Raw genomic sequence first — 14,619 nt, 5'->3', positions numbered from 1 at the left:
ATAATTGACAATAATTTATAACTAAACTGTATTTTTCCCCTACTATGACTCTAATGTAAAAAATTTAGACAAGAAAAATACTAGCGACCAAACATCAGTGAAAAACTAGCTGAGGATCTGAACAGTGGGCATAGTGAAGACTTGGAGCTCAGTAAATCCTAAATCTTCCACGAATCTCAAAAATATTTCATAAAGACATATGGTATCTCAGTATATATAATGAGTTTATGCAGTATATACAGATATACTGTGTTAGACTTATATTCTAAAAGTACGGTAGATTATAGAATTAGAAAATTAAATTAAAGGTCAGATGCAATGCCAAGAAATTTAATTTTAAAGGTTGAATTTTGAACATACTTATTGAAAAAATACCCCCAGATCCTGCTAAATTTTAGGAATTTTAAACTCAGAAGGGCATCAACAATCTTAAAGGACTCACTTTAGATTAACATAGTTGCATTACAGTAGCTTACATTTAGTCTTTGAGGGACCTTCAAATTTTAATTTGCCTCTCCCAAACAAAGCCTTAATAGTATTTACTAACAGGTTTGTCATTAAAAAAATGTGTGATCTCATTTAGCAGGATATGACCAATCAAATTTTTTTGGTGACAGTTTGAGTTTCTTGTCTTAACAAAAGTAATACACTAAATATATTAAAAATTACACAGCTTTGGGTATGTCTGTTAATTACTCTCAATTTAAAACCAGGAAACCTGGACAGATTCAGCAATTATGTACTTACACAGTACTTCATTTTCATTGCAACTTTACATCTTGAGTGCACCTGCTGTTTGAGTTTCCTGAAAGGAAAAAGATGAAAGACAAAAACATACCATAAGTGTAGTGGAGCCAGATCTTCTGGCAGTATTAAACTGGCACATATCCATTGACAAAACAATTTCAATACATACCAGCATTGTAAATCAGCTGAGTAACTAAGATTTTAAAGTAAAACCAATAAAACACAATACAATTGTGTTTCAATAAATAACCCTTTTCTGGTTTGCTATGGTTAACAAACACTATAAGATTAATATTTATGAAACACAGCAGAAATATTGACTGGCAACATACCTTATATATTTATATATATCTAATTGGTAGCTGCTATGCATAAAATTCATTTATTTTTTCTTCCAAACTGCTAGTATACTTTTATCATTATTATTAGAAATCTGGTTTACAGCTTTATATGATACACAGAGTGGAGACATAGCAGGAAACTTTACATGTTACAAGATGATTGAATTTGGTTTGTACATTGTGAAACAATTCAGTTTACTAGATTCGTGCTAGTTTTAAATCATTCAATCTGGTGATTACACATTTGCAGTCAGCAGTTCAACTTGTGAAATGATTAATACAACTATGTTTTAATCTAAACAATTAGAAAGCAATTACATAGCAACATTTTAATCACAGTTCATTAGGTTTTCAAATTCTATGAACGGTCCTGTGAAAACATCAAGATGCAAATTCAAAATAGCCAACAGCAATCACCTGAAGCCAAAAAGTTGAATACAGATGTATTTTTTCTTCCTATACCTCATGAAACAAGATTTCCCAGTGCTTAAATCAAGGCCATAAGAATTTTACTGTTTGGATAAAATGGTATAGATGTTCAGGAAACTCTGGTCTCAAATGCAGAATTATATCCTGAACACAGAGAAGACTATAGGCTTGCCCTTTGGACATGAGGGAACAAGTGGGTTTGCCATGCACCTCTTCAGCTACTTATACAGACAAAAGAGTCGCCTCCCAAAAGATGGGGAGGTAAACAAAGAGAAATCAGCATTTTTTAAAAGATCAAAAATCATTTTGAAGCAAAAATACTGAGCATATAAATATAGTAGAATGGTTGTACAGATTAGTCTGCTAGTGGTAAATAAGCAGTGAAAAGTGTTTCAGAACTCATCTACTATAAAATCACATATTTTGTTCTAAGAATACATCGTAGTTGTCTGATGCAGATGTTAATTCAGATAATATCTTTAATAATGAGGCTATTTTTGGTTAAAATCCAACAGCACGGTCTTCCTTCCAGTGAAGCAGATTAAATAAACTGTACAGTTCTCTGTGTGAGTCTTCAGGTGATACACAAAACAACCTTGTAGAAGGTATGGTTACTTGTCCTCTGCCATCACAGTTGATGATACTGAAGAGAACAGGGTTTTTTTTTATTTCTCTGCCAAATGTATGTATCTGCTTGACCTGTTGTTCTAGATTTATGGGATTTTTTAAAGCCAGGTTTAAAGAAGAATGTGGGAACCTGGATAGAACATGAAAGATATGATCAAAAACTAGTGATAACAAGAGGTCTGTCAGCTGAGAAATCTGATGAAGTGAGAAAAAAAATATGGGAAGACTTCTTTTCCCAGTCAGCACTTTTGCATACTTGAAGTAAAACTGTGTTTCACAAAAGCTCTGATAAAGTTTCTAAGATAGTGTCTTAAATCTGCCAGAGAGTCAAGATTAACTTTCTTTAGGTCTCTCAGGTTATTTAATTGTATTAGAAACTAGCTGAAATGTATTTAATCCATATTTATACTAGTCTTTTATAAAAGCTGGATCTTCTTGTTGTTAGGTGCTTATGATAGCAAAGGTGATAAAAGTTAGGAATAGTTCTATCTTCTATAGATGCTGGGTGTCCTGGAACACAGGCAGCATCCTTCTGTTTGCCCAGCAATATGCAAAGTGATGGTGCTCAATAAGTGTTTTTCATTAGTTATGTTTGATTGGTTGGTTGATAGAAAACCAGCTCCTGTCACAGACTATGTGGAGTACTTTTTATAGTCATATAAAGCCAATGACTGTTTGTTGGGGGTTTTTTTTTGGTGTTTTGTGTGTGGGGTTTTTTGTTCGTTTGGTTGGTTTGTTTGTATTTTTTTTCCTTCCATTTCTCCGTTGTCTGCAGTAAGAGAACTTGTACAAACAGTCCTGCAAACCCTTCAGGGATTGAGGTCTCCCATTCCACAAGCAATGCTGAGAAGTTATTGCACTTACAAAGTGATATGATAGGGGGCGAAGTGTGAGCTGCTTCATAAGCAATGGATAAATATGTGAGGAGAACTTTATAAAAACTATTGGTTTAATGAGGCACTGATGTCCTCTCTCTTTAGACAAAGTCCTATCAGGAATGGAACAACCCTATGTGGCTTGCTGTTGTTCAACCAAAACTGAGCATGAAGAGAGCTACAGCAACAAGAATTTCCTTGCTCCTACTTCCGATCAAGGCAGTAACATGGGCATGCATTAAATTAGTATAATGTGTGGCAATCCTTTAAACTTGCTATACCGGCATTGTAGTAGGAGCACTGCCCATCACTGCACTGCAGTGCCAGCCTGGCAAAACAGGAAAGCTAGGGCATAGCTTTGCTCCAAGACGGCTGAAATTCCATGCAAGTGGACTTCGGGTTTGGGGTCAGAAAATAAGATTATGCTCACAACTGCAAATATGATACAGGCTAAAGGATATCTCTTACCGATCTCTGCATCAAGTTCCTTAGCTGGCCACCGAGCCTGGTCCAGCTCCTGGTGACAGCTGCAGGACTTCATGCACTGACCTAAACGGATTATCTTTGATGTTAGGCACTCAAGAGAGTAAGTGGGGATTTCACCGTGTTGTTGGGAGTGACAGTTTCTCGTACAGTGGTTTGCATGGATTTCTGTTGCTCTTGCAAAGTAAGAGTACCAGTGAATCAGCACAGCTTACTGCACAAGCACAGGTTGCTGCTAGCATCTGGGCATACTTCTCCAATTCACTGTCTCAGGGAAATCTTAGTCCTCATTTACGGTACCTGGCCAGTGGTCTAATATAATCCAGACTTAAAAAATAATCAAAAAGAGGACACGGCATGTGACAAATGTAATTCCTTTCTGTACTGCAATATTTTACGAGTGATTGCTGCTATTACTTCTGTTACAACTTTATTTTGAGTAAATGTTCATATTCAGTAAAATATTAACACGAAGGGCTTAGTTCCATTCTAAGGACTACAGAAACTTAAATAAAGAAGATTATCCTGTGTCCAGGAGGCTCTCAACATCTGCTATTTATAAGCGCAACTTTGTCAGAAGACTCTTGCTTCTCTACAGTACGTGCTGGAATTGATAACCGAGTTTTACTTTTAAAATGTGGGAGAGCCTAACTCAAAAAAAAGTTACATGCCTTGCCTAGCCTGACTCTCAAGAGCTGGTTTTGTAAGGATTATGTATTCCTTATATGCACTGGACTAGCACACCTTGCATATTGCAATACACATACATGTCCTAAATTAGTCTACTTAAAAATCCTGTGGGAATTCATTGCTCTCTATATTTATATGGAGCAGACTTCTGGCTGCGGCCAATGTGCCCAACATTGGGCATATTCACACCAGCTTGTTTTAATCACCTTGCTTAGATGCCGTTTCAGACATTAGTTTCCCTATGAAATAAGTCTTATCAATCCTATAAAAGTTACTTTTTATTTTGTTGCCTACGAAGAGTCCTAAGCTCCCAATGTAAGTACCTAAGATAGATTCATAAATATAAGTGATAATGATCCCAAAGTGTGCCTCTAATAACAGAAGCTATTCCTTAGTTAGAATCTTTATTCACATAATTACTTGGTGTTTTCATAGTCTGAGATACTTATTTTAAACACCAGAGTATTTTAAACACCAGAGCAGTTTAAGTACATCATCGGACACAGATGTTTTCCATTCTACACATCCTCTGCAGGCTTTATTAAACCGTCTGTACTGAACAGTAGGACTGAGCCTCCTAGTTGTGTCATGCTTTTTGTTTGCTTGTTCTGACTGGTGTATCTTGGTGGTACACCTCAGGTAGACACACCTTGGGCAAACCTGCAACACAGGGAAGCCTGATGTGCACCCCCCCCCCCCATTTTCTTTCTACTTGCTACACACCATGGAGGAAACTTCACGGCTGAGAATTCATGTGCACAATGGCTACTACTTTTTCCATATAATAATTATGAAACCTGTATGAGCATCAGAATCCTGTTATGCACACAGCCCTAATTAAAAGAAAAGCTTGCTGTTGGCTTATAGCTGGCTTGTGATCTCCTCGCATACCCATCGACCTACCTTCTGTATTTTGCTTTTATTTGCCGCTTCTTGCACATTCTGCTTTGCCAATAGATGCCACTGGTAGGTTGCCAAAACGCTGCTTGGAAATTGCGTTTGCATTTTCCAAATTATATGTTAGGTTTTGTAGTGTCTTACATAGACAAACGTTTGAGGAAAGTCCAAACAATACATTCTTTATAATTTCCTGCCTAATGAGGTAATTTTGCCAAGTAAACTGGGAAAATACAAGGGTTTTGGATACAAATTGGATCTTTGTCATTTACATAACTAATGTCCTTGGTCCGCTTTTTCATGTAATGCTGTTGTGGTTTAACCCAGCAGGCAGCTAAACACCACACAGCTGTTCACTCACTCCCCCACAGTGGGAGGGGGGAAGAGAATCAGAAAAGAAAGATAAAACTCATGGGTTAAGAGAAAGTTTAATAAGACAGAAAGGGAAAAACAACAACAACAACAACCAAAACCATACGATGTAATTGCTCACGACTCAGTGACCAATGCCCATCTAGTTCCTGAGCAGCGGCTTTCTGGCTAACTTTCCCCCTAGTTTATACACTGAGCATGACATCATATGGTATGGACCATCCCTTTGGTCAGTTGGAGTCAGCTGTCCCAGCTGTGTCCCCTCCCAACTCATTGTGCACTCCCAGCCTCCTCGCTGGCAGGGCAGTATGGGAAGCTGAAAAGTCCCTGATTGTAAGCACTGCTTAGCAACATGTAAAACATCAGTGTGTTGTCATCACATCATACTAAATCCAAAACACAACACTATGCCAGCTACTAGGAAGAAAATTACTCTTCCCAGATAAAACCAGGACAAATGCCTAAAGTTATGCAGGCATAAAAAAATAAAGACAATATATTTCAGTGGAAATATGCCTAATTCCAAGCATATTTCCAATGTGATGACATCTTGTGCATGGATGAAAGGGAAAGCTCATTTTTCAATAATTTATCTACATAAATCTATCTATACGCTGTATTAATTGGAAATTTACCAACTTTGATATGAATATCATCAGATGCAGTAAAGCCATGCCAATTATAGGAAGATTAGGACTGTAATAAATTTGCTAAGAAGTGTTAAAATGAGAAATAAAAAATTTTGGTTCCTCATAATGAATTCAGTTGTTTATGTCCTGATTTGATGCTACCAAAAATCACTGAGAAAGAGGTCATTCAAGGTCAGAAAATTCAAAGATTATTTTCTCCCTCTGTGGTTTATAAGCCTTTCCTTTTTGGATCAGGAAAACCACTTCTGACAGCTTGTCAGTCCAAATACTCTAGGTAAAGAAATTTAATTTCTCTTTTGTCATTTTGACAGGAAAATTATTTTCTGTTGTTCTCAAAGTCCTACTCTAGTGAGTTGAATATCATAAAATGTGAAGATTATTACACTTTATCCTAATGGGACTGACCGTTCTCTTGCTATCATAGGTATGTGATATGAGCCTTAATAAAAGGGAACTGGAGCATATAAACTATAACAACATTTCTGTATGTTTCACTATAAAGGAGTGAAAGAATTCATAATGGGAAACAATGGCTATTTTTTTCAAAACAAAATGAGCAGAGAAAAACACCTTTATGTCGCCTGCTCAGATGACTGCAGATACGCTCATGTTTTAAATACATCATTATATGTGTGTCAGGATGCCTTTTCTCTCTTAAAACTTTACAACTCAGTTTTAACTGCAGAAGCTTTGAGCTTTGTGAATATGGATGAAAATGAATCATTCATGTACAAGACTCATGTATATGTCCCTGAAAGATTATATCACAGATATAAACTGATAATGAACCTGAATGAATAAGTGAAGTCAAACAAATAATGCAGGATTCTACAGTGAGTAGAACAGAGACGTACTGTTAATTGAGAAAACCACTGGGAAATCTCAGAACTGGACCACCCTGCTTTGAACAGATGCAGATACTTGTCCCAGTACCAACTGTATTGGATTGAATGGATGAGTGTTATTTGCAGTAGCTCTTTCCAGATTGCCAAGACATCTTCAGTCTTCGTCACTATGTACCTGCTCAGCAAAAGAGAAGCATCCGCAAGACACAACTTTCCTAGCAGACTTTTTGGCTGATGCTACATTTTAGAAAATGATATCTGTTCTGTCTGGTTTCACTCAGATAACTGCTTCCTGATGCCTTCCTCAGCTCTCACATGTGACATTACTTTAGGCAAGCCCGCAGACCCAATATCCTGTCATTTCTGGATGCCTGCAGCATAAAGGAAGGGAAAACCAGCTTTTTTTCCTGGATGGACTAGAAAATATTGTTTAATTGTATTTTTGATGCAAAAGCAGCAAAGTTCAGTGATGATTCAGTCCTGTATTAAAGCAAGATGAAGACCTATTCTAGACTTTACTTCTGGTGACATGTTAGCTGTAGCATGCTTTTGCTGAAGAACAGGAACAGAGACTGTTTTCTGAGTGTTTTCAAACTAAATTATAAAAGTACAGACCATACTAGACACTGTTCAGGAGAACAGCTTAGCACAATCTAATGATCATGGAAAGCACAGCTGTCCAAGATAATTAAGAAAATCCTAGCAGATCTGCAGCACAGTCAGTCTGGTGTACGCTCAGGACATTACAGCACTGCTTCTGAAGGTTAATCATGTTCACACTCTTGTCCTCACACTTTCCATTTAAAAAGTAATCAGGAGGCGGAAGAGATTATTAGAAAGTTGGAAATCAAATTATGTCTGTTCCTCTGTTTCCTAGTAATATAGTACCAACACGAGACATAATGCTTTCTAGACTCCTGCTTTTCTCTAATTTTCTCTACTATTAGCTCTCACTCTAGAAAATAATAGGGAACTACACCATTTTTACTTAACTGACTGTTAGGCTTCTGTGAATTACTTTTATTTCACTCAAGGAATTAATTTGCAGTGCGTACAATACAAGTAATAAAAGAAATACTTTTCTATATCAAGCTATTTGAAAGATCTTAATTTTGGATTTCCTTTTATTTAAATATAATTACATAGAAGTACAATTACTAAAAAAAATATTCCTGTAACTCATTTCCATATTATATTTTCAAGCCAAGCAAACATGTCATATTATACTTACTAAAATTTTTTGTTCAATGGTAACATCTATAGTCAGCAAGTCCATTCCTGCTGTTGCATAGAACTACAGTGTTAAGTGCCAATGACAGAATTATTTCACAGTATAATACACCAGGCAATTACTCTAGTTCAGTGATATTCACTGGGAATTACTCTTCTTCAGTGGTGAAGGATTAAGACCATGTATTATGGCATGTTAATGAACGAGACAAGGCTGTTCCTAACTAGCTAATGTCATAAGATGTGCTATACCAATATACTCCTCAAGGAAAATACACATTTTCTTAATTTGAAAACTACCGTTTGAATTTAAAAGATACGACTTCTTCTAAGCCTTACAATGTCTGCAGCATAGTAAGCTTTTTCTGTTTTTCCAACTAGTCACTTTTATAATGCTACAATAAAACAAGCCAAATCAATGGATTCGTAATAGGAAGGTACGAATTTGTCTACAGAGAGTGGCGTCATGAAGTAAAAATAAAGCTAACAGAGACCTTTTTTTCACTGGATAGTTTTCTGAAACTCAGCATTAATGGATGTGGATCATCTACCTCCACTGATATTTTCTGGGTTTTTTGGCTTATATTGTGTATGCATTGCTCTGAGAGTTTTTTGGTTTTATTTCTGTTTTTTTAACTGAGACTAATATAGCTTATAAAAATACACCCGGTGAACCAGCAAACACATTTTTCAAATATTTGGTAAAATCTATGTGGTCGCTTCCTGAAATATTAATCTCTTAAAGTCTGTGGGGATGGCTGAAAGCAAGGACACAACATGAGTGGTTTTTAGTTTTTTCCAAGGTAAGGGGACATAGTGCTATAAGAAATTCAGACAGATTTGCAACAAAAATGTTGAATTATTGTCTACTGTAATCAAACACAAGGTCGCAAAATTTATAAGTGGGTCTTATCCACAGTTATGCATAGAATCCAAGCAACTTGATCAGTGTTTTATTATTCACTGTTTGCTATTTACTAAAAACCAGTTGTTCAGAGGTAGAAGGTTACCTCAGCTTTTATATTTGTACTGTAGGATATGTTCCCTATCTGGGAGATATTACAGCTTAACAGATGTCTCCCAGATGGTCATCTGATACAAAGTCATACACAGAAGTCAGGTCAGCAACTTTGGAAATAAAATCCAACTTACAGGAAATATTTATAGTTGATTCAGCATGCAGCAATATGACCTTTATTAATGTTTAAGGAAAAACAAGAGAAAAAGTTTACATACTTAGACTAGAAAACTTTTGGTAAAAATATCAGGGAAACTTTTAATTTGGCATTCCTAAGGCCTACTCAAAGCTAAAAAAAGGAAGAAAAAAAGTTTAACATACTTAGAATAGCAAACTTTTTGGCAAAAATATTCCTGAAACATTTAGTTTGCTATCCTGAGGCCTACTCAATGTAAAACAAACAAACAAAAACCACAAAACAAAACAAAAACAAACCAACAAACAAAAAACCCCCAAACAAGCAAAAACCCAAACCCAAACAAAACCACCTCACAAATATCATATCATGACATCTGCTCAAAACAGATGGATTAAATGGATTGTAGAAAACTTATGAATTGGAAACAAAATACATTATCTTTCACATACACTAAGTGGCCGCCCATAGTTATCCAATTATTTCTCTAAAAGCCATTCGAGGCATTTGGAGTTCTGACACACAGTGACCTATTATTTCTATCAATTAATAGCCAAATAATCCTCCTTCTTCATGAGCAGAAGCAGAGGCTTACAGCATGAGTAGAACATATGATTTGTCTGCTCAACTTTGAGGGAACACTGAAACAACTGCCAAGGGACAAACAACATTAACATGGAATAATTTTACCATAGAAGAGCTCTGTCTGCTTTTTAACATGTAGACACCTCACTTAGGCACTCTGCAAACACCATATTCAAAATGAAAATAAATATTAATGTTCATAGTTATGTATTTTAGGGGTTATTTGCAAAGACTAACATTATGATGCCTAAAGGCAATGTAGAAAAAAGCTACCAACTTAAAATGGTCTGCATTACCCCCAGAGGGGTTATACATCTCTTCTTGGACAGGTAAGCTTTTTTCATAGCAGAAGCATCTCAGGCGCATGTCTGAAGTTAAATAATTCTGCTCTTGTTAGGTTAGCTTTCCGCCAGATCAGCAGGCAGAAATATCCAGTGGTATGATGGTACCAGCAGCCTGCCAGCACAGCAGAACATGTGGCTGAGGGGGAGGGAACGCCACTTCTGACAGCAGCATTAGTCAGCTCTGCCTGATTATGACACTACAATCCTTTCTTGCCAGCCTGCCAAAACAATCATCTAAATTGCACTAGAGTACTTCCAGATATTACACTGGAACTCTCCTTTCAACATTAGAGATCCAGCCAGACAATTTGCTATAACAGTTCCTTTACTCTGCTTTGGATTGCATAGGAAGTTTATATTTTAATCCTGGAAGTCGTGTGTCACTCAATTGTGTAAAATATTTCATTCACAAAACCAAAACTGTATGGTGACTTTATAGATTTGAAAAATTACTTGAAGAATGAAAAAGATGGATTATAAGCGATGTTCAAGTCTGATTCTCACACTAGTTTTCACAGTTTGTTATTCTGCACACAGTATATTTTACTTCAGTCTTCTATAAGTGCTCAAAAAAGCATTTATCAGGAGGCTGCTGTAACACCATTTCAGGTGACATAACTTCTTACTGTGAGTAGCACACTGGTTTTAAGGCAGATTTGCACTATACTGCAGTAACTTCCTTGACTACAACGGCCAGGGGGGCTGAATCTCATCTGGGCACTCCCAGAAACCTGGAGAAAAACTCTTAGGGCTTTCAACACTTTTTTAATTCTAAATTGGTCTTAGTCCTGTTTGGGGTTTGAAATAATTTATTTAACACAATTTTTGAATTACAGTGCCTGCTAAGGTGCTTATGGTTCATACAACTTTAGTGCTCTTTATCTGCCTTTATAAAAGGGGCTACAGGATTTGAGGCACAAGAGGCAGTTTCTCAGTTTATTCTTGTGTAAAGTGCAGTGATCTGCTTTCTAGGATCTGGATGAAGGATTTATTTTGATTCTGGTTTTGGCTTTTATTGCTATTTGTCACACACACAGGATGCAAAACCAAAGTGTCTTCTACTTTCCCTGGGAGACCATCTGGTGTTCGTGGCAGTCCTTAGTTAATGGAAGAACAGCATGAAGCACAGGCACCTGGGTTGTGCCACAACTTTTACATTATTTCTGCTTATAAAGATTGCAGATTAGAATAGGAATAGAATAGAATAGAATAGAATAGAACAGAATAGAATAGAATAGAATAGAATAGAATAGAATAGAATAGAATAGAATAGAATAGAATAGAATAGAATAGAATAGAATAGAATAGAATATTTCAGTTGGAAAGGACCTACAACGATCATCTAGTCCAGCTGCCTGACCACTTAGAATTAAATAATCTAGTTTTACCATACAGACTCAAAACCCATTAAGAAATACATCTGCCCTAGATTCACACATTTCAGGTCCAGTTCCACTGTCATTATGTGCTCTCAGCGGGAATACTGCCCGAGCAAAGAGATAAGTCTTCAGCTTTCAATGATACACTTGTAACATAAACAATGAAGACACAAAGGAAAACAGATGACTAAAACTTGCACTTGTATACAGTTTCAGTTACTAATATATTAATTTCAATGCCATTTGATATGTGCTCCATTTTTTAGGATGCTTTGAAGCATTCTTTCTGCACACCAGATTCATTTTAAATTGGCTAGAGTGGTGCCTATTAGTGCCTAATGTAAAAATTAGTTCTAAAATGGATTTTCATATCCTAAGGGTAGATGGTACATTTTAAAGGGTTTTTAAATGTCAAGGTCACTGTAGCTTTTTATTTGTCAAAGTCAGTTTGGGAAGTAGAACATGTTTTCCTGGAGGTGTTCCAGCTTTTTGCAACAGTATTTTTGAATAGAAATTTAGCTTTGATGTTACAATATTCTATAAAATAGAAAGGAAAAGAAAGTAAGTTTACTTCTTGACAGCAGAAGCATTACTTGGGAACTTTGCTATGCTACATCAGTTTAAATTAATCTTTCTTAGAACGAATGTTGCTTGAAATTTAAAACAGATTTTTAAAAAAATCAAATAGAATAATCTTTAGAAAAACTGGCATATTCCATAACTAACTAAGGGTCATGTTATTTTTTACTCTATTATCATTAAGAGGCAAAGAGTTATTTGTACAGCATTCAGATATAATCATATTATATAACCAAACAACACAAGGCTAGTTCCATTTCCCTACTGTAAACTGCAACTTTTTCATTTGGTCCACTTCAAGTATCCTTGAAATACCGGAACATGCTGATTTCAGTACTCAAGTAGAAAATACCTTCTTCTGAACCAGAAAAATTTCCCTTGCACATAAAAAAATCTCTTTAAAGCTGCCTGCCCAACACCTCTTCAGTTTATGCAGATGACATGACCCTTTTGCAAAACTGGAGTCAGTCTAATATGTATCCACTCCACACCATTCCCCAGTTCTATCTATTCTTGCCTCCACCAGGTACATTCAGGTGGCCAGACCAGTGCTGCATTTAAGAAGTTGAAGGTAAATGTATTTTACTATATTAAATGATCCATTTATCTCACAATAAATGGTTTGAGAATTACAGTTCAAGGCTCAAAAATATGTCTCCAAGATGGGTATATTTTACAATTTTAATTATTGCAGACACCAAACAACAGGAATGTTTAACAGCTGTCAAACCTTACATCCATTTGAAAGTCTGATTGATTCATACATATGGTATTGTGCTTGTTATTGGCCCTTGAGAGGGCACACAATTATAACGAGAAGCTTGAAGAAGTTAGCAACATGCAACTATTCATGAATGACTGCTGAAAATGTTAACCACCTGAGCTCTTGGTTAACACAGTTTGGCACAAAATGAAAAGCCTAACAATCTGTCTCTTAAACCACAAAAAACATATTTAACAGAAAGTACCTTTACTATAAGGAAGATCCAGAAGAAGACGAAAATACTACAGAAAATTTAGGATTATGCATGTCTCAGTGGCCAGCATGAGGAAGTGGCATAAAACACTGCAAGGAAAAATCAAAAAAGAGCATAATCCCAGCACATGCAGGTTTAGGGAAATAAGGTATCATCTCACAACAGAGTAGACTAAAAAATGTCATCTAAAGAAAAAGTGGATATAACTTCTTACTAGAATAAAGAAACAAAAGCAATGGAAAGATTCCATCTGAGCAAGTCATATAAGAACATCAAAGACTGTTTTTTTCCCATTCCTTCCTTACTGTGCCTCTTCCACTTCCCTGACAATATTTTCTTCCACTATGTGAAGAGATTGAGAGTGCTAGGTACAAAATCTTCTATGATTATGACAAGAATCAAACCACAGCAGCCAACATCTTTACAGTTCCAAATCTCTTCCCATTATAATTCTGATAGTCAAAATAGCTATTTTCATGACCTCCTAACTGCCATGCTCCCAAGGCTGTGTTTGACAGTGGCTTGTTCCCATTCGTTCCACCACACCATTTCACTGCTGTCTCCCTATAGCAGACACAAACGCTACTTTAGTATTCAATAAGGCAGTCTGTCCTTTCTTCCTCCTAAGGTAAGGAAATAAGAGTAGGAAATTCCTGTGGTTATCTAGACCAGGGTATGCTATATGCATGTTCTCCTTCAACGTATAGTATATTTAAACTGCAGTTTTCCCCATGGGTTTCAAGTTTCAACTATATTGAATACTTAGACCTCAACCCAGCCAGTAATTAATGAGACTGATGTGCTTACAGCTTCCGCTTGAAGTGCTTTACTTGAGGCAGAGTGCTCAGCGCCACGCATGTAGAAGCTTTTGGCAAAGTGAGCAATCCATGTGTGACACTTACTGCAACTACTAGGATTCAGTGAAACTGTGGGGAATGGTCTTGGCCTAAGGTAGCTTGGTCTGAAAATTATTAAAGTTATAGGAAAAAAGGTCTAGTAACACAATGATCTTTCACTTGCAGACCTCTGCCAGATCATTCTGAAAGCATACAGATGAAGGCATTGTGATGCTTCACTGCAGATTTATCAAAGTTGCACTACAAAAATATTGTGCCAAATGTATAAACCACTTTGTTAGCCCTACAGCTTTTTTAGCTAGTGTGCAAAAAAGTTAAAAAATGTTTGTCTCAAGGGGAGAATTAATATTTAAATACCATCATATACATGTAAAAAAATTTTGCTTTTTAAAAGCCAGAAAAAAACAAGTGTACTTAGGAGATTGTGTACTTGAAAGCCTTCCACAACAGTAAAGCTCTTATTCAGTAGAGTCAGAACAATAACGCACTGGATAAAAATTCTAATTAGGGTATAACAAGGAGAAGAACCTAGAGGGAATTACAGCCTTTTATAGCTAT

This window comes from Caloenas nicobarica, chromosome Z (assembly GCF_036013445.1).
Source record: "Caloenas nicobarica isolate bCalNic1 chromosome Z, bCalNic1.hap1, whole genome shotgun sequence".
NCBI classification, from domain to species: Eukaryota; Metazoa; Chordata; class Aves; order Columbiformes; family Columbidae; genus Caloenas; species Caloenas nicobarica.
Note: the sequence above shows the minus strand (reverse complement) of the source record.